This window comes from Sus scrofa, chromosome 13 (assembly GCF_054392235.1).
Source record: "Sus scrofa isolate SSC_HxYL_T2T_F1_AM1 chromosome 13, Sscrofa_HxYL_maternal_Yorkshire_Landrace_v2.0, whole genome shotgun sequence".
Classification (NCBI taxonomy): domain Eukaryota; kingdom Metazoa; phylum Chordata; class Mammalia; order Artiodactyla; family Suidae; genus Sus; species Sus scrofa.
The window spans coordinates 71,499,692-71,518,931 of NC_139395.1; the positions used below are offsets into that span (position 1 = coordinate 71,499,692).

Here is a 19,240-nt window from a genome sequence, read left to right on the forward strand (position 1 = left end):
TAAAATCTTTAGAGATGAAACTTTATAATCCATACGTACCTGTGTAAATAGAAGCAGAATTCTATTTGAATGGAGAGTCAAGAACAGTATTTACTTTACCTATAATTTTCAATTATTATAAAATGATATTGTACTAATGTGATATTTTTATAACTTAAAAATTAAAACAGTAACAATTTTTTTTTTTTTTGTCTTTTTGCTGTTTCTTTGGGCCGCTCCCGCAGCATATGGAGGTTCCCAGGCTAGGGGTCGAATCGGAGCTGTAGCCGCCGGCCTAGGCCAGAGCCACAGCAACGGGGGATCCAAGCTGTGTCTGCAACCTACACCACAGCTCACGGCAACACCGGATCATTAAACCACTGAGCAAGGGCAGGGACCAAACCCGCAACCTCATGTTTCCTAGTCGGATTCGTTAACCACTGCGCCACAACGGGAACTCCAAAAATTTTAAAAGGAATTGGTTAGGAGTTCTTGTTTTGGTGCAGCAGAAACGAATCCTAGTAGTATCCTTGAGGACGTAACTTTGATCACTGGCCTGGCTCAGTGGGTTGTGGATCTGGAGTTACCATGAGCTGTGAGTGGCAAAGACTCACTGTGCTAAATGGTTACACGTATTTGTCAAAGCTTTGTCTATTGGATAAGCCCCAGATTCTCTTGATCATTTAGTACTTTTTGTATTGATGTGAAAATCAGATGTTTTTTCAGAGAAAAGGCAGTAGAACATCTTTGAAATGCAAAGCAGCATAACAGTGCAATACTTAAGGGTTTTTATTCAACTACAAGGTCAGTAGAAATCAGCCCTATGATGAGGCTTCCTGCAAAGCTATCTCCATCCTTAATTGCATTAAAAGAGGCACAGAATCTTGAATAAGAGAAGAAACAGCCTCTTTCTTTTCTAAACTGGTCACACTCTTCCTGGAGTCTCATATCCAGGTGTGCACACCACAGTTGAAGCACATGCAAAGAAAGACAGCATGGCTGTTAAAGGGCTTGAAAGAATAGTAAAATGAATGGGGAGTTACTTAACCAGGAGGAAAGGATACTCAAATTACATATGATGGTTGACTTTAAGCATTTTAAGGCAGTTATGCAGAAGATGAAAGGAGCTCATTCTGTTTGCATGCAAAGTATAGAAATAGTAACTAGTATTTCACAGAACATTGATATGTGCACATTTTTTCAGTCCTTTGGGGTGTCGTTGTCCTATTTGGTAGCTGTGGCAGAGACTAAAATGATTTCTGTTTTCCTTTTCGTAGCGCTATCCCTGAGAAGTAGCTGCCAGGCAGGGACTACATCTGCTAGCCCCACTTGAAGTTAAATGTGGCTATATCATTTCATTAATGAAAGAATTGGGAGCCACTTCTACATGTGACATATTTAAACACACACATGTGTGTGCTCCCCCACCAATACACACAATATCCTGTGTGCCTGTTTCCCTGTGCTTTTCCCTCTCCAGTTAGCTGGGATAAAGAAGAATGGCAGTACAATCTCAGAAACCAATGCTAATTATGATGGAGCCGCCCTCAGCTGGGGTCCCTGATTGAGCATGTAGAAAAGGGCTGCCCTGGTAACTTGTTAACCCACCCTGTACTATGTACTAAGAGCTCAACTTCTAATGAATTTGAGCCATTGCACACTTTGAAGTATGTTGTTAAAGCCAACAGCCTACCTCAATTCATTCAACAAACTCAGAAAGTGAAACTCAGCAGATGAGTGTCCAAGTCTAAAATCAAACTATCAAGTGAATCAATCAGACTTGAACTCAGGCTGTCTCATTCTGAATCCAAATCTTTTTCTTTTGTTCCGCTCTGCCCTGTGCGCAAACTAGGATCAATATTATCCATGAAAGAGACAGAAATTACGGCTTTTAAATGACATACTAAAACTAAATTAGTTTAGGATTGACTGTAAAGTGTTTTATTCAAAGGAAAACAATCCATGGACTGGGAATATACAGTGCCTCACAGGCAGTAGAGCACCATTCCCAAGGGATTTGGGTTAAGAGCAAGTTTATAGAACACTAGAAGGAGCAACATGGAAATAGGGTGATTGGTGAGGAAGTCAGGGATTCTCTTATAAGGTTAGCAGGTCCTGTTTCTAGTGTAAGATAAAGGAGCTAAAACTGAGATGGAGGATTGTGATTGCTGTGTGTTATGTTTCCCTGACAGTTGGTTTCCCGTAAGTGCAGGTTGAATGAGGTTTAGATTTGTGATACAGGCCAGGACACTGGGGTGGCCTCCATTTTGAGGGTCCTGATATACAAGCTAATTTGATCACTGTTTGACAGAAGAGCTGTGTAACAAGCCTATTTTTGCATTTTTTTTTAAGAGGTGGTATGTGCTCCATCTCAGGAGGTGTTCACAAGGGAACATTAGAGAAAGACTCAAACAGTGGATGAGTGTCAGAGCTGGATGACTTAATGTTTGTTTTATAACCTGAGATCCTATAATTCAGCGCACATTTGAAGCATTCAAATAATATTTATTATACAAACACTATGCACTGAGCAGTAATTTGGGAGCCCTGCGGTGTCCTTAGCAAGGCATAATGAGAATGCTAGGAACAGAGCCAGAAAAAATGAATAACAACCTTTACTACTGCAAGTTCTAGCAAATTTTTCATTTGGAGAAGTTTGTAAGATTGAGATTGATAAAGAACTTCATTATAAACATATGGATGATGCTTTGAACATGTAAAATTCTTGGAAAATTTGTTGACTAAGGAAAAGCTTATATAAATATAAGAACTTATGCTTTTGACTATTTGTCCTTCTTACTGGAATGAGGGTCATATCCAGGGGACAATGAGTAAGGAAGTAAAATGTCAGAGCTGAATTCTTTGGTTGATAGTAGTGAGTTGATAAGAGATAAGGGCTGTAGAAGGCAGATGACCATTTTGAGTTTGAGTAGAATGATGTCCACAGGCTCTTGTAACACATACGGGGTTGGGTTTGAAGCAAATTCATTTGTGCATGAAACTTCCTCTCCCCTAGCAAAGCTTAACATGGCACCTATTTTTGGCCTATTATTTGTTCTTTAGAAAGTAGGGAGGGTGCAGAATAGAAGGAGAAGCCAGGAAAATATTGAGATGAGCATAAAATAGACTTAGCTCAAGTCCAGGTGACTATCCTTAGTTTTTTTGTCCTTGACAGTTATTGGCATTTGTCTAGATTTCACCCAATAAAGAAACAGGTGCAAAAACTTTAAGTTGTTTATGTCGATGCCTATCACACAAAATTCCAAGTAATTGATTTATTCAACAAATACTTTTTAATCCTCTATTATATGTCAGACACTGACCAAAGTACTGGGGGAGCAATGCTAAACAGAAAAACAAAAACATAAATGCTTGTATTTCAGTGGAGGAGAAAGATAATAAACTAAATAAATACAGGATTCATTATGTATCATATGGATAAGTGCAAAAGAGGAATTTAAATCAAGACATGTTGGAGGAAATTTTAGTAAAGTTAGTCAGGAAAAGGCTTGCTAAGACAGGGAGTTTAAAGCTCTAAGTTTTAAGCTTTAAGTTGTAAAGGAAGTAAGGATGTGAGCCACAGAGATGGTTGGGAAGGTCATTCCAGGTAGAGGGGACAACAAGTGCCAAGGTCCTAACCTGTGTCTGGTATCAGAGAGCTGCATGGCTGGAGTAGAGGATAGTCGGGGAAAAGGATGAGACAATGGCATTAGAAAGATAACAAGGGTCAGAAAAAGTAGGGCCTTGAAAGTCCTAGTAAGAACTTTTGCTGTGGTTACAGTGAGAATGCTAGAAAAGCTTAAGCAGAGTACAGGATCTAACTTACTTTTTAAGGAGATACTCTAGCTAATAGTCAAATAGACTTGGCAAAGGTGGAAGCGTGGCAAGCAATTAGATTATTTCAAGAATCCAGACATAATGGTTTGGTCAGGATGGTGGCTATAGGAGCTGTGAGAATGGGATGAATTATGAATGTCTTTAAGTTAGAATTGAGAGGAGTTGCTGATAGGCAAAATTTTGAGTTCAAGAGAAACAGTTAAGGAAAATATCAAAGTTTGAGTTTGAACTATAAGAATAGACATTAACCAAGAAGGAGGACCCTACAGATATTTTGATAGGGGAAGGGGAATTGTGGAGAAGAAATCATGAGCTCAGTTTCAGTTACAGTCAAATTGGAATTACTTCTTAGGCATTCTCGGGGCAGTCATCAAAGAGGCAGTAGGACACACAAATGCAGATTTCAGATGAGAGGTTGCCATGGAGATAGAAATTTTGGAGAAATCAGCACAGAAATAGCTATTTAAAGTGATGTTGCTGGCTGAGATCATCTAGCAGTGACTGCAGATAGCAAAAGCAGAAAAGGTCCTAGGATTGAGCCCTAGGCTCCTACAACCTGTAGAGGTTGTAGAAATGAAGAGGAACCAGACTAACAGGCTGGAAAATAAGCGATTAGAAAGATGGGAAGCAGATAATATAAATGAGATGTCTTGGAAGCAAAATAAAGAAACTTTTCAATGAGAGAGAAATCAACTATGGCAAATTCTGCTGAGAGTTTATTACCATATATACTGAGATGTGTCCTCGGATTTACTAACAACAGGTCTTTGTTGACATTCAGAAGGCAAGTTATGGTGGAGTGGTGAGGTCAGAAACTAATGGGAGTAGTGACAAGAGAGATGGATATAGAATAATTGGTCATGTGGAGTATAGCTATGCTTTCAAGGGAAGAAAAGAGGTTGGTGATGGTTGCAAGGGAAAGTGGCATCAAGAGAGAATTTTCTTTGATATAGTGTAAATGTCAGCATATCAGTGTGTTATGGGAATGGATCAATATATTTAAAAAAATGTTTTAAAACTGAGAAGGAAGAATTGCTAGAGTAACCCGAAAGAGCAGGAGTGGAGGGGGGAACCTCTAGATCTAATGCATAAGTTGAAAGTTTGGTTTTGGTGAGGCCCCTAAACGGTCTATCTTTACTAACAGGAAATAAGGAGATAAGGTAAGTGCATAAGTCCAAGTGCAGGAAATGGGCAAATATGATGGGTACTGCTTATAGAATTTCTGTTGTGATTGCTTCAGTAGAGTAGGAAAGAAGGTCGAAAGTTGAGAGTAATTATGAGGGAACAATACTGGAATTTTGAGACGGAAAAGCAAACAATTTGTAATCATCATTTGGTCCTCACTTTTTAAGACACCAGTGGTATTGACATTATCTAGCAGTTTACTAGGAATGCAGAATCTTAGGTTTCATTACACACTACAAAATTAGAGTCTGCATCTTAACTAGAATCCCCAGGTGATTTTATTTTTGCCCATTAAAGTTTGAGAGGCACTAACTACAGACTAAGAGAGAGAAGACCTAATGGTATGCTTGACAGGCAGCAGTAAGGAAAATCTTGAGGTTTTTAATGAATTTAAATTATATCAATCAGATATTCTCTGTCTCCTCCAGTCAATGTCAGCAGTACTGGTGGAGGCATAAAGTATGCAAGCATGTGAATTTAACCAGGGGTGTGGGTTTTCCCAAGAGAGTAGAAAGGAATGATGGAGTTGCAAGAAAATGATTATAATAGACTAAACCATTTTCTAGTAATGATAATAGGAACTGGCCATTAAATTTAAGAAGAATATTGAGGGAAGAGAAAACTTGATGGGGAAGCAGTAAAGAGCAATGAAAAATTGGTGGGATCAGTGCATTAAATATTTGGAGGGATTGAAGTATTATTGGAGCTTAGGTTCTATAAGAAGGGAACTGAAAAACAGAATAGAATGTGATGCTGTTAATGTTAAATAATATGGTCAAGTGTATGCCAATAAGATAGAGCACCTGGGCTAGGTGTAGGACAAAGATCACTGAAGCAGAGGAGGTCAAAAAGTTAAGAGAAGGGCTTTGGAAAGATCACCTGTGTGGCTACAGAAATTATCAAAAATTATGACATCAGTTGCATTGAAGAAAGTGAGAGTATAGCAGAAGAAAATTTCTCTACAGAATGAGGGAGGATATCCTGAGGGTGGGTGGAATATAAGGAAGAATGTTGTGAGATGAGATTTGAAGTTGGAAGTTGAGATTCAAGAAAGAATGGTCTGGAAGTATCAATGCAGAGCAGTCAGACATGACATCTACCCTGTCGCCAGATCAGGAGAATTGGAGGAAAGAGCCACCTCTTGAAAGTGCTACAGGGAAAGTGCTACCATCAGAGAAGAGCAGATTTCCACTTGAGCAAGAAAAAGTGAATGTTTGCTGATGATTGACCTAGAGCTCCCTGGAGCTCCCTGAAAGGGTTTTAGGAGATGGAGAGGGAGGTATACAGGTCACCAAAGGCAATAAGGATAGAGTCTTGAGCCTGGAGGATGAGCAACAATGTGGGAAACAGGGACATCTTGTGATAACCTAACCTTGGCAGGACACCTGGTGATTAGCCCCAGTGGTCACAAGGTAGAGGGGTGAAGAAGCTGGTAGCATGTAAGAAAAAGAGGGTGAAGGGTGTCTTTGCCAGAAGAAGAATTTTGGCGTTCCCATTGGATTCATGCCATTGGAGACAAGATACCCTGTTGAAGGATGGTCTTCCTCTGAGGTTGCAGGCACCTGGTTGGCTCCTCAGTCCTGCAAGGCTTGGGTTTTTCTTCAGGCATGGACTTTCTCTGGACCTATGCATATAGCAGCCTACAAAGGGATGCTTAACAATAGCATATTTGATTCAGTTATAACAAACTGTAGAACATCAGAAAAAAGTAGAATATTAGACAGAAAAAATATGCCCAAATTAACTCATTAAAGAAGAAAAGCTGATGTAGTTGATGAGCATGTTAGTCAGTGTGCTGAAAAGGAATGAAACAGTCAATTATAATAGTTTATTAAATCCTGCCAGCTGCCTTGTTTTAGTCTTTTGCTTAGCCTTGGTGTTGACACCTGCTTCATTAATTAGCTGTTGTAACTCTAATGATTCTGATGTTGAAATAGACCTAAATTTTATGACTAAAATTAAACATTGCATTTTTTCCTTTGTCTGTTAGTTAATTCTAGACATATGTATATGACAAGCACTACTCAGTGACAGAAGAACAAATTTAAACAGGAAAGCCTTTTTCATTGTTCTGAAATGTTCTTTACCACCTTAAATATGACCCTATATGGCAAGGTTCTTTCTAAAGGCTTCAAATTATGATTTCATCAAACTATCAGATCTTTTGTGGATACCTGAAATTCAGACTCCAAACCTAGAAAATTGGTCCAGCATCTGTGTTTAAATCTCAATGGTATTTTACAGTTCCTTCCCTGGGAACAAAATTCATGTTTTTAAAGTTCAGCCTACATTTCATGCTGAAAAACTGCAACAAACACAATGTAAGATTTTTACAACCATGTAAAATTGAAAGACCAAAGAGAACAGTATGTCAGTGTTTGATATAGTGTTGGATCACAACTTGAGGGAATCAATGCACCTTTAAAAAGAAACTCTCTGGGCTCTTCATGCAGCAAATTCAATCATTTGATAATCTACTCATCACGATTTTCTTGTACATTTAGCAAGTGCTGTGCTCATCTGACAGAAGTAAACAGGCTCTTAAAACAGTGGTCTGTAGGAGTAAAACCTTTTCCATTTTGAAAAGTCAATATGAAAAAATAATATAACTCTTGAACAATGTATTTCCCAGGTTTTTTTCAGGGCATGATTATCATGTGAAAAAGATGCAGTTATCAATTGTACATCAAAATAATCATGCCTTAAAAATGAGATGAAGAAATTCTCATTTGTTCATGTAGAATTTAGCAGACTACTCTAGTAGAATTATTACTTAGGTGTTATCAGAAAGCATGCCTAAACTAGTTTAAGTGAAAATAACAATAATAAAAATAAAAGAATACCTTGACTCAGGGAACTGCGAATAGGAGCGTAATAGCTTCAGGCACAGCTCGATCCAGAAACATAGCTCTCTTTCTAACGTCTTAACCGGCCTCCACTGTTACCTTATGCTTATTCTCCCTAACCATAGGTAGGTTTCTCCCACAAGATCTGGGAAGCTAGCTTCTAAGAACTCCCAGCTTCCTTAGTAACGCTAAAGAAAAATCATAGCTTCCCCACCTCCCCTACTCATGCCCTTCATCTACATAGCAATCCCCCAAAGGATTCTGATTTTACCTGAGTTAGTTACATTCCCCAGGAGATGAAATATTAATTCATTCAAGGTCACCATAGCCAGAGATGAGCAATAGACTGTGACTGACATCTCTTCATAATTAACGTAGTGGCAGCACCTCAAAAGATGCAATATTAGTGAGGAAATGAAAACAACATACATTCACTACGAGAAACATGGCAGGAAGGGTTGAAGCAACCTAGATATCCAACAGATAAATTAATTATGGTACAGCTAAATAACAAACCCCTGTGAGTTATTATAATTAGGTTGTTACAGAATATGTCGTCATGAAAAATATTCACAATGAATATTATGTTTAAAGGGTAGTTTACAAAACAGTAAATATATTAGTATCCTAATTGGATAACATTTTGATGCTTCAGATGAAAAATGCATATATTGTGTATCCAGAGAAAAAATACACTAAAACATGAAATGTGATCATCTTTGGGAGGCAAAGTTACAAAGATATTTTATTCTTAGTTTTGAATATGGAAACATGTGCTAGGCTGGATACCAGTATAATATTATGACGGTTTTTATTTATAGTTAATTTTTCCTATAAAATCTTATTCAAAGATAAGTGTTCCTTAGAACAGGAGACGATTTTCAGCCCTCTCACGTCTATGCAACTTTTATTTTGTTCTACCACATGCAAAGTGCCTGGAAGATAGGATTATGAAGATGATCAAGTTATTTCTCTATACATGTAAGAATTTGATGATAATTAAAACCATGGAACAGAATGAAATCTCATAGGACAGGGATTGGCAAACTTATTCTGTAGAGGGCCAGATAGCAAATAATTTAGGCTTTGCAGGCCACATAGTCTCTTTCAGAGTGACCCAAATTTGCCTTTGCAGCTTGAAAACAGTCTTAGACAATAGTAAATGAAAGGGTGCAATTGTATTACAATGCAACTCTCTTTATGTAAACAGGGAGCAGGAGCAGATTTGGCCTCTAGTCCTAGTTTGCCCATGTGGTTCTAAGGAATGAAACTGATTAGAGAACAGAAAGGAAGGTAAGACTCAACTTATTACTGAGAGAAGGGCCCTACAAAGAGACCAGATACCCTGGTCAGCAGAAGAGACTGAAGAGGAGATGTGACAGTAGTGGTAAGAAAACCTGGGGGTGGAAGTTGGGGGAGTTTCCCAAGGGCCAAGAGAAGAAATAATATTGATCAAAAGAAGCCAAAGCTAAGTGGCCAGTGAGTAGAACTACAAAATAAAAGTGGTGGAGGGGACTTCAGTCACTCACTCAAAGAGTCCAGCTTTTATAGAGGAGAAAAATAAGGCTCAAAGGGAGGAAATTATTTGCTCCAAACCATTTCAAGATAACAGTACATATTCTAAGGCATTCATTTTAACAGATATTATGTAGTTTAGCTTCAGATTAAACAAAAATTTTTCTGGGAACAACACCAATGAGCACCTAAACATCCCTGTTTTATACAAACACACACAAATATTTTCTGCACACCTACTGTGTCTATAAGGGTATCTGGTCTTGGAGCTTTATTTCTAAAAGGTGGAGTCCCTGCCCTTAACTCACTGTTCTCAAAAAGGGAGAGTAGGAAAGGAAATATATATTTTTAAGCACTTAAGATGAGGTTTCTGAAATAGACTAAGGTGCTGTGGACTGAATTGTGTCTTTCCAAAATTCTTGTGTTGAAGCCTAAACTCCTGATGTGATGATATTTGGGGATGGTGCTGTTGGTAATTGGGGTTAGATGAGGTCATGAAGGTAGAGAAGACAGATTGCTCTCTCTCAGCCACATGAGGACACAGTGACAAGGTGGCTGTCTGTAAGCCAGGAAGAGAGGTCTCAGCAGGAATCGGCTGGCATCTTGAACTTAGACTTCCTGCCCCCAGAACTGTGAAAAATAAATGTCTTTTGTTCAAGCCACCCAGTGTGTGGCATTTTGTTATACAGCACAAGCAGTCTTATATACCAGGTGTGCTCTGAGAACACAGGATAGAAAAAGCTAACCTTATGTGTGCATCAGGGATAATTACCTGCAGGATGGAATACGTGAGATACTTTCTCCAGAGTGTATATGTCAAATACAGTTTCCCTTCAAATATGTTTCTCTATTCTCTAGTCTTTCCTTAAACACACACACATTCTTCTCTAATTAAGTGACTAGATTGTGTGTTTATTCATTCCTCAATCCCACCTACCCACAAGTTCCCTGAAGCCAAAGTGCCATATTTTTTGTGGTCACCTTTGTATGCTGTTTGCATAACAAAGCATCACTATTCAATAAATTATAGCTCAATGGATGAATGAAGGCATGAATAAATGATTCAATTAAATGATCAAATGAAGCATGATTTGGAGATAGTCAAAGAAAGAAGAATTTTGATACAAAGGAAACAGCTTAAGGAAAGTCATGAACATAGGCTGCAACATGGTATATGCAGGAACTGACAGGTAGATCAGAATGTTGAAGCACAAAGTTGGGGTCTGAGAAAAACATATGTGGAGGGGTTATTCTATATGAGAAACTATCCTAAACTATTTATCATATTAATTCATTTAATGCTCATAACAACATTTTGAGATAAGCAGAATTATAATTGAGGCACAAAGATGTTGAGAAACTTGCTCAAGTTTGCTCAACCAGGCAGTAGTGAAGCCAACATAGGAAACTAGTCAGCCTCTAGAGTCTATCCTGCATTGATAAGGCTTGAGATAGAAGCAGTGACCCCACTGCTCAGGTCCTACAAGGCCATGCTAAGGAGCTTAGATTTTATTAAGTAGATAATCTTTGGAAGCCCTTCAGTTGTGAGAGCCACTTGGTCAGCTTTCACTGAAGAAGAGATTTAAGGCAGAAGATGCATTACTTCAATTGAGAAATATTGGGAATCCAGGAATTGTAAATGAGGAGATAGATTTCGGAAATACTGATGGGGGAAAACTGTATAGAACATTTTGCTCATGGAGTGTGAAGAATCTAGAAATAGGATGAGTCAAGGATGCTACTATTTATGATAATTTAAGTGACTGGATAGATGATGAGGCTATTAAGTGAGACAGGGGATCCAGCAAAAAAACGTGGTAAGGGGAATATGATACATTTAGATTTACCTATGTAAATTTTGAGGTGCCTTGGGGCATTCACATGCAGATACCCAAAAAAGCCGTTGAATACAGAAGGCTGAGATTCAGAGAAGAAATCTCTGCTAGATTTAAAATGTTGAGAGTCATTAGCATGGAGGTGGTAGTTGAAACATGAGAGCAATGAGATCGTTATTGTCAAATTTATGTGCATGAATATTACCTGTCAGTGCACACACAATTTTGGAAGCCCAGTTATTAAAAGCCCTCCACTGGGGCCTGCTCACTTAGCTGAATCTGCAAAATATAAGATGCCGAAGTAGCTCTATCGGTTTTAGTCTCTAAATATGTCCCTAAAGACCTTAACAAGAAATAAGTAACAGAGTCTGCCTATATAAATGCCCTTAGAAAAGCAAAAATAGAATAAAAAAGAAATAAAACAGCAATCCCTTCTCATCTGCCAAATATAAATGATGCCTGGATAGAAGTTGAAATCTGATGGTTTTTCAGTACTCTTGCAGGAATTTTTTCTTCCATGTATGAAGAAAAAATTCCATGCATCAGTTTGCCTCAAATCTTTGTCTTTGATTGTCACTCATAAAAACTCTATATGTGGCATTAGGAGAGGGCCTTAAAGATTTTCTTACAAGGGCAGATTTAATTAATGTCTCCAGTTGTGTGGGACTTTCTAAGCCCCAGGCCATGTGGATGGATATACTAAAAAGGATGTTGGCCTGTCTCCATCTTTTCAAGCTTAATAACTCTCAATCTTAGCTCCAGAAAGTGTTGAATTTGGGTAAAAACAGGGCAGTGTTTAAGGCCTTCACCACCCTTCTACGACTCACTTCTTTTTCATCCATTTTTGAAATTAAGTGTTCCATTCAATTATTGGGTTCTATGCTCTGAGAAGATATGTGTCCTTAAGGAGAACAAGGCACTAGACCTGGTAAGGAGAATGTGGGATTTTTGCTTCCTATAGCATGGATCACATGGCTTTAATCTATGAACAAGGTGACGGAGGCAGGTCATGAGGGTATGAATGGATCAAAATAATAGGTGTCTTTCTGAGATTTAATACTCTCAAAATCATTGTACTCAGTTACTAGAAGGACTTCTTGGAGTTAAAAATAATGGAGATTTGAAGTCAATAGGTGTGTTAAGGTCCCTCATGATGCTGATTTGCATGTGATTTTGAGTAAGTCATTTAAGATCTCTGTATGGTCCTTAGTAAACCATGAACTGCACAAAACTGCAACCTTAGAAACTACAGAGTTGCTTAGCTACTGCTGCAAAGCAATTTATCTCCAAACTCAGGGGCTTAAAAGAGCAAATGTTATTATGATAGCTTCTACTTAAAATTGGCTTGGTTGGGAGGGCTTTGTGAAACAGTTCTGTTCCATATGTCCCTAAGTCATCTTCAGGAACCAACAAACTCAACTAGGAATGTTTTCTGCATAATTATAGCTTGAAGCACAAGGGCACAAGCAGAAACCCACAAGCCCTCCTGACAGGCACAGGTTAGGCATATATTCATTCCATCCTCATTCTGTTGGCCCTAGCAAGTCACATCCCCTTAGTCAAAGCTACTGCAGGTCACATGACAAAGTGCCTACAGACCAGTATACATGCCATGAAGTCTATCACATTTAGGATAACAGTTAAAATATAAAAATGCTTTGCTAAGAAATCAGTGGTAATTTATAAGCACTTGTGAAAAGATAGGATATCATAGACAGAAGTAGGTTGGGCATTTCTAAACAAAGCTGGAAAGAGTTTAAGTAGCTTTCAAATTTCAACCCCTATTCACAGCTTGCTTATCCAGGTATTTTGTCATTTTAATGCATATTTTTTAAATTGAAGAAACAATGATTCAATCAAAAACTCCCTTATTTTGGATTTTAAATTTTTCCTCACTCAGCCAGCCATCCTAAGGCTAAGGGATGAATATGAGCAGTTTAGCCACCCCTATAACAATCCAATTTTATTTGAGGGTGGCCTTGGAAACCAGCCAGATTGCATTGTTATCCTTCTGTCAATTACAAACGTGCCAGACACCCAAAGCATTGGGGAGGAAGTGCAATTATTAGAAACTACCCAAGAGAATATGCCCAATGTCATCCCTGACTTGCCAGGCGACCTTTGGAAAATCAGATGCGTAAAAGAGGGATGATAAATTGTTCTCTAGGCCAATCATGCAAATGAATAGAAGCCCCAAAGATAGAAAGAAATTAGGGCAAAGATATTTCCAAAGAAACCAATTTTGGTTCATAAAAGAAATGTCTTCTAATACAAAGAGAATCCAATCCAAATAATAGTTAAAGTCTTTCCCCAGATGCTGGTCGTAATTTACCACCCTCTCCCTATTCATGTGTGTTAATCCCAGATACCTTTCTTCTGCCAAAAACCCATGTTTCTAACACCCATTCTTTCATTCGTTGGTGAAGCTCTAATGGTTTCATAAACCAAGTTCAAAAATTGCTGATCCCAATGCCAGAAAAACATTTGTTTTCCTTTGGATGCGGATCTGTGGGGATCACAGTGGGAGCCGAAAGGAGAATGCAGACAAATTCATTTATAGTGTGTAACTATGGTCATAACAACTCCTCTGATCTGATTGGGGTCCTCCACTGAGGGGACCATATAGTCAGAGCAGGCACTTAAAAGGGGAATTTTTCATCATCAAAGGAGAACTACATTACCTTTCCAGAGTCTGTGTCTACTCAGAGATACCTATTCAGAGATGCTTTTAGTTATCAGAGGGGTAGAGTAAGAAGATAGCGAACATGAACTGAGCACTCCCTATTTATTCACCCACTGTTCACTTTGGCACCTTATATATGTATCATTTAACAAGCAACAAAATAACTTAGTAATAAAATTCAAATAGGAAGTAAAGTGCATTGGCTATAAATCTGTACCATGGACAGAGCCAACATGAGCTTCATTGTACATTCTTCGCAAAGGATCTCAATAACTTAAAAAGAAAAAAAAAGATATGTAAAATATTTGGCATTATCAGTAAAGTATTATCTTGGCATCCTATGTGTCATTCATGTTTCCAGACCTTCATCCTTTATATAATGTATACTACATTATACATTACAACGTATACAACTATATTCTGAAGTTAACTACCTGGACTTAGCCTCAGACTACCACAACTTGACGGGTATGGTCCCCAATAAGTCTGTCCTCATTTAGATGCTAGAAGTGATTTTGGGGGTCATCAGGCCACCTAATACTTCTCACCAACTGGTTACAAAACAAGGAGGTTCTCATGATCCCTCCCATGTTCAGTAATTTATTCATAAGACTCATATATAATAAATTTGTATTAAATGAATGAATGAATAAATGGAGAATGAATGATTTTCTAAGAAACATTTGGTCTGGACTGTCCTCTGACCTGACTGCTGTATTCTCAGAGGTACTAGGAATGAAAGGAGGTTGACCTTTTTCATTTTATAAGGATCTATCCTCTCAATATTAACCTTCTCCCAAGCTAAGAGTGATGATCTAAACCCATGTTGAGAACTTGACATAATTCACTTCTTTGTAGACTAAAAATTAGCACTTTTAAGTTCTAAAGTCTTCCAGGCACTTTCCTGTGTGCTAATAACACATTGATAGTGAACTAAACAGAAAGTAATTACTTCCCTTATGTCTCTGTTACTCTAGAAACAAAATAAACAACATTATGTTCTTATAACCTGCTCATCTTTCTCTTTGCCTCAGTCCCTACCTCTCCCTCTGTTTTTACCATAGTTAAAAAGTGTTATATGTAGGATAACTTTGTATCTTCAAGCTGTTCTCAATATCTGGAACTTGCACACTTTCTTAAAAAGTAGAGAAATAATGATCATCAGAAGAGAAAAAATAGAGTAGCCTTTGTTTAAATCTCCACAAAAGCCTCAGGTTTTATTGTCATATAAAAGCCTCTGATGTAATGCTTATTTGATTTGCTTAGCAGGAGCACAACATGAAAACTCCTTGAGCAGGGAAAACAGCTGGTTTGCCAAATCTGCACATTTGGCTGTACAACTGGCTCTATTGGTAGCTCCAGGCTAGCAATATTTTTTCCTGACAATTTACATGCTGCTCCAGCCCAAGGTGTCTGAAATGAAGTCTTTGCATACACATAGAAAAGAACTTGGCTCCAGACCCTAGTCGAGACTCAGTTTTGAAAAGGGAATTCACACTCACACTGATCCATGGTAATGTGATAAGGTTGTGCCTTTTCAGCACAGATTTGTATGCAAGGCCCACTGTTTTATCTGGCTTTATGTAAAAATATAATATCAATAATCCATATTGTCTATGTTAATACCATTATTCACTTTGCAGTATCATGCCTACCTTAGCCGCTTTGTAATCCGGAACCCCACACGCTCATTAAGACAGAGATAACTGTGGAGGAACACGGTTGCATACAAATTGTACTGTGCTGGCAGGGCGTCCCTTCTCTGCTCCTCTCAGACAAAGCATTTTGATTCCTTTAGGTTTGGCTTGGGTTTTATTTGTTTTTTTAGAAGAAAAAAACCCCAACAAATCATTTTCTTGGATCTCTGAATTTCCAACTGCTTGAAAGGTAGATTTCATCAAACTAATTAAAATTTCTTTATGACTGATCACTTTGGGGGCTCAGTCAATTTCTGGAGACTACTTAAATAGAATTTTAATTTTATCTGTTTTCTCTCTAAAATGGAATTAAATAAGCATATTTGAAACCAAATACGAGGATGATATATGTTGTCATGGGGCTTACATTTCATTTTGTTAACAATTGATTTTCCATATTACCCTTAGGTCCCCAGGTGCAATGTGTAAATACATAACAGTAAAATATAAAATGAGCTAGAAAAATAATTGAATTTTATAGAAATTCTCAAGGGTGGTAAAAATCTCTGACATCTTACTAAAATTCAGAGATTGTAAAAGCAATCAGAATTATTACAACTATCTGTAAATTGGGAGAATAAGAAATCATTATTCTGAGAAACTCTGATATAAAATATTTTATCATTTTTTAAAAATTTGAAACAACCACAGACTTACAGAAAAAAAGCGCAAGTACCATAGCAAAGAAACTTTTTCTGAACCATTTGTAAGTTGTTATCCCCTACCAATCAGAATTCCATAAACAAAGACATTGCCCTACCTCTTTACAATATAACTATCAAAAGCAGAAAATTAGAATTGATTTGTTAACTGCCGTCTAATCTTCAGATCCCATTCAGATCTCACCAGTTGTACCAGTTATATCCTTTGCTGTCCAAGGAGCCACTTCAGAATCAAAAGCCACAAATGGGTGTGGAGCAATCCATCTATCTTTCATTGAATTTATGACTTTGACACATATGAAGATCACAGGCCAGTTATTTTATAGACTGTCCCTCAATCTGAGCTCAGGTGAAGGCTGGTCATGATTAGATTTAGGCAATGACTCCTTAGGAATATCACTGGAGTGACTATGTTCTTCTCTCGGCATCTTTACATAGTTTGTCATCTCTATTTTCTCATTCTCTTTGTTCATTCTATCCTTTGTTAAGATGGCATATCCCAGATTTTTCCAATATAAAGTTACACATTTTTTTTTTTTTTTTTTTTTTTTTGCCAGAGTCCCACTCCAGCTAGACCAGGGCTTCCCAAAGGATGGGCGGTGTCGGCGAAGGAATGAGCACAGGCCTGATGGTTATGCAGGACTGCTTGTTTATTGCTTGTACAGGCTTAGTTTATATACATTTTTGCGTCCTTATATTATGCATCATACATCTTTTGACATTTTTTAACTTTCCAATCCATCGAATATTTCCCCATGATTTTACGTATCAGGGGGACATATGTAATGTTCCTTTTCTTGTTCTTTCCTCTTGACTATTTAGAATCATATGTACTCATGACTATGACCTAGTTCTCATGGAACAGAAAAGGGCAAGCTTAGCAACTACCTTACTATAGATATCTCTCTGTTCAGTCTAGACTATTAAACCTAACTACTTTCCATTAGCAAAGGTAAGCTATATTTATCAAAGATTACTTAATTCTCATAGAAACCACTGGCCATGACATTAACACTCCTTGGGGTTGTGCCAATAGATCTGACATATCAACTCACAGTTGATTGGCCGACTGTAGCAGCCCCATATTTCCCTAACTTGTTTCCAGCGTCTAGGTACAAAGTGGACTAACTTTCATCATGTCAATGCCCAGTAACTATTATATTTGTCAATCATTCCCTGGCAAGGAAAATGAGATCCTCGTTGTAAATTGAATGGCCTATGCCCTGGCCGATTGTCAAACTTCCATTGAGAGCACTCCCATTGCGAAAGCATTCTATTAGGGACTTTTTTTGAGAGGGGCAATCCCTGGAGTAGAAGATGGCTAGAAAAAGGGGGAATTGTAGGGATTTTAGGGATTTCTGGCAGTTTATGAGTAAGCACTAATCCCCGACATTTACCCTCTCCTGGGCCTTTTTTTGGGGAGTTTTGATTTGGCAGCAGTTCCCCAGCTCCTGCAGTTTTTATGAACAACATAAACAGACAGAGAAGAAGAAGCAGGGCTGTTGCTCTTCCAGACATGCTGTGCAATCTGTGTCCTTTGGTCTCCCTGACTTGGTCAAAAGGCAGATACTCAGGAGCGGCTCCTGGCGTTTTTTTCTTTGTAATCAACCATTCTTTTATTGAGAAGTACTTAGAAATTGTATAAATAGTCTATTCCTTATAAAATGTTCAGGTAGCTAATTTCTTTATTTATATCTGTATAATGAACTCATGGTTTTCTATTTTATTCCATGGCTTACAATCTGTTAGGTTTATTTAGATATCTTATTGTCTCATTTTGCTGGTGAGACTTAAAGCTGGCTTCTGTACCCTCTTGAAATATTCCCACCATTTTTTGAGTGTGTCCATGTTTTGTGGCCTAATAAGATATTCCAAGATTGTACTTTCTTTCCTGCCTCAAGGTCTGGAATCAGCCATTTCTCCAAGGAGCTCCAAAATTGTATTTGAAAGTCAAGATTTGGGTGCTAATTGTGTTCTTTGCAATTAGTGTGTCACTATATATACATATATAATATATACACACACACTATACATATACACATATATAAAGTACATTTCCAGCTATATTTATGTCCATATCCATCCTATGAATCTTGAAAACCATGAATTAACAGCAGTACTTCCACTTTCAATCTAAAACTGTGTATTTCAAACTAATTCTCTTCCTTGTTTGTATCACCCTTTCTCTGACAGTGAGAAACCTGGCTCCTGATAATTTTAGTCATCTTCTTGATCAATCCTCCTATATCTAACAATATCCTATCTTGGCAGCACCCTCTCCCCCACTCAGATGCCCTCTTCAACCCCCTTGGACTGAAACTTCACGCTTGGCATCCCTTTATGTGAACACCCGCACTGTGTACCTGGGCCCTGCGATCCTTGCCAGGCCCCTCTTCTGCACTGATGCCTTTCTCACTCCAGTCAAGCTCCAACATCGTCTACAGAGTAGCCCTCCTACCAGAATTTCCATTTTAACTTTTGACCCTCCACTGTAGCCCCTCCCACTTATGGTACTCATACTTAACTTTGTCCTACTCTACCAAAGTCTTTCAGATTGAGTTGTTCTAGAAGAGAGAGTAAGAAAAGGGGAGGGAATAGGAGAAATAGAAAAAGAAACAGGGAAAACAGAAAAGGAAAAGCTAAGATGTCTTTTGAAGTTCCAGCTTATCTCTGTTGTTATATATTTTCAATATACAATGCAATGTCATATTGTATTCACACACCAAACTTGTCACATATAAAACTTCTATAACCTTGTATACTTCTGTATGTGTCTTAAAAAATCTAATATGCGTTTTTCTCAAACTTGTGGCATTAATGAAAGTGTAACCTACTCACATTGCTCTTATTTTGCAAACTCAGTGTCAAGAATTATTCAGATGGCAGAGGTCCTGATACATTTTAATAATAAGCCATGAAAATATATTGAAGAATACCAGAAAAACAATTATTCAGAGGCATGTCAATTTCCATAGTTCCTATTGATATCTCTCTAATAAAT

The 19,240-nt window shown here is 37.9% G+C and overlaps 1 long non-coding RNA gene across 1 annotated transcript in view; it reads left to right on the forward strand.

The window, feature by feature from the left end:
- The window catches only part of LOC146397401 (uncharacterized), a 102,416-nt gene that overhangs the window by 46,488 nt on the left and 36,688 nt on the right, over nucleotides 1–19,240 (forward strand). The gene's annotated exons all lie outside the window — the stretch shown is intronic.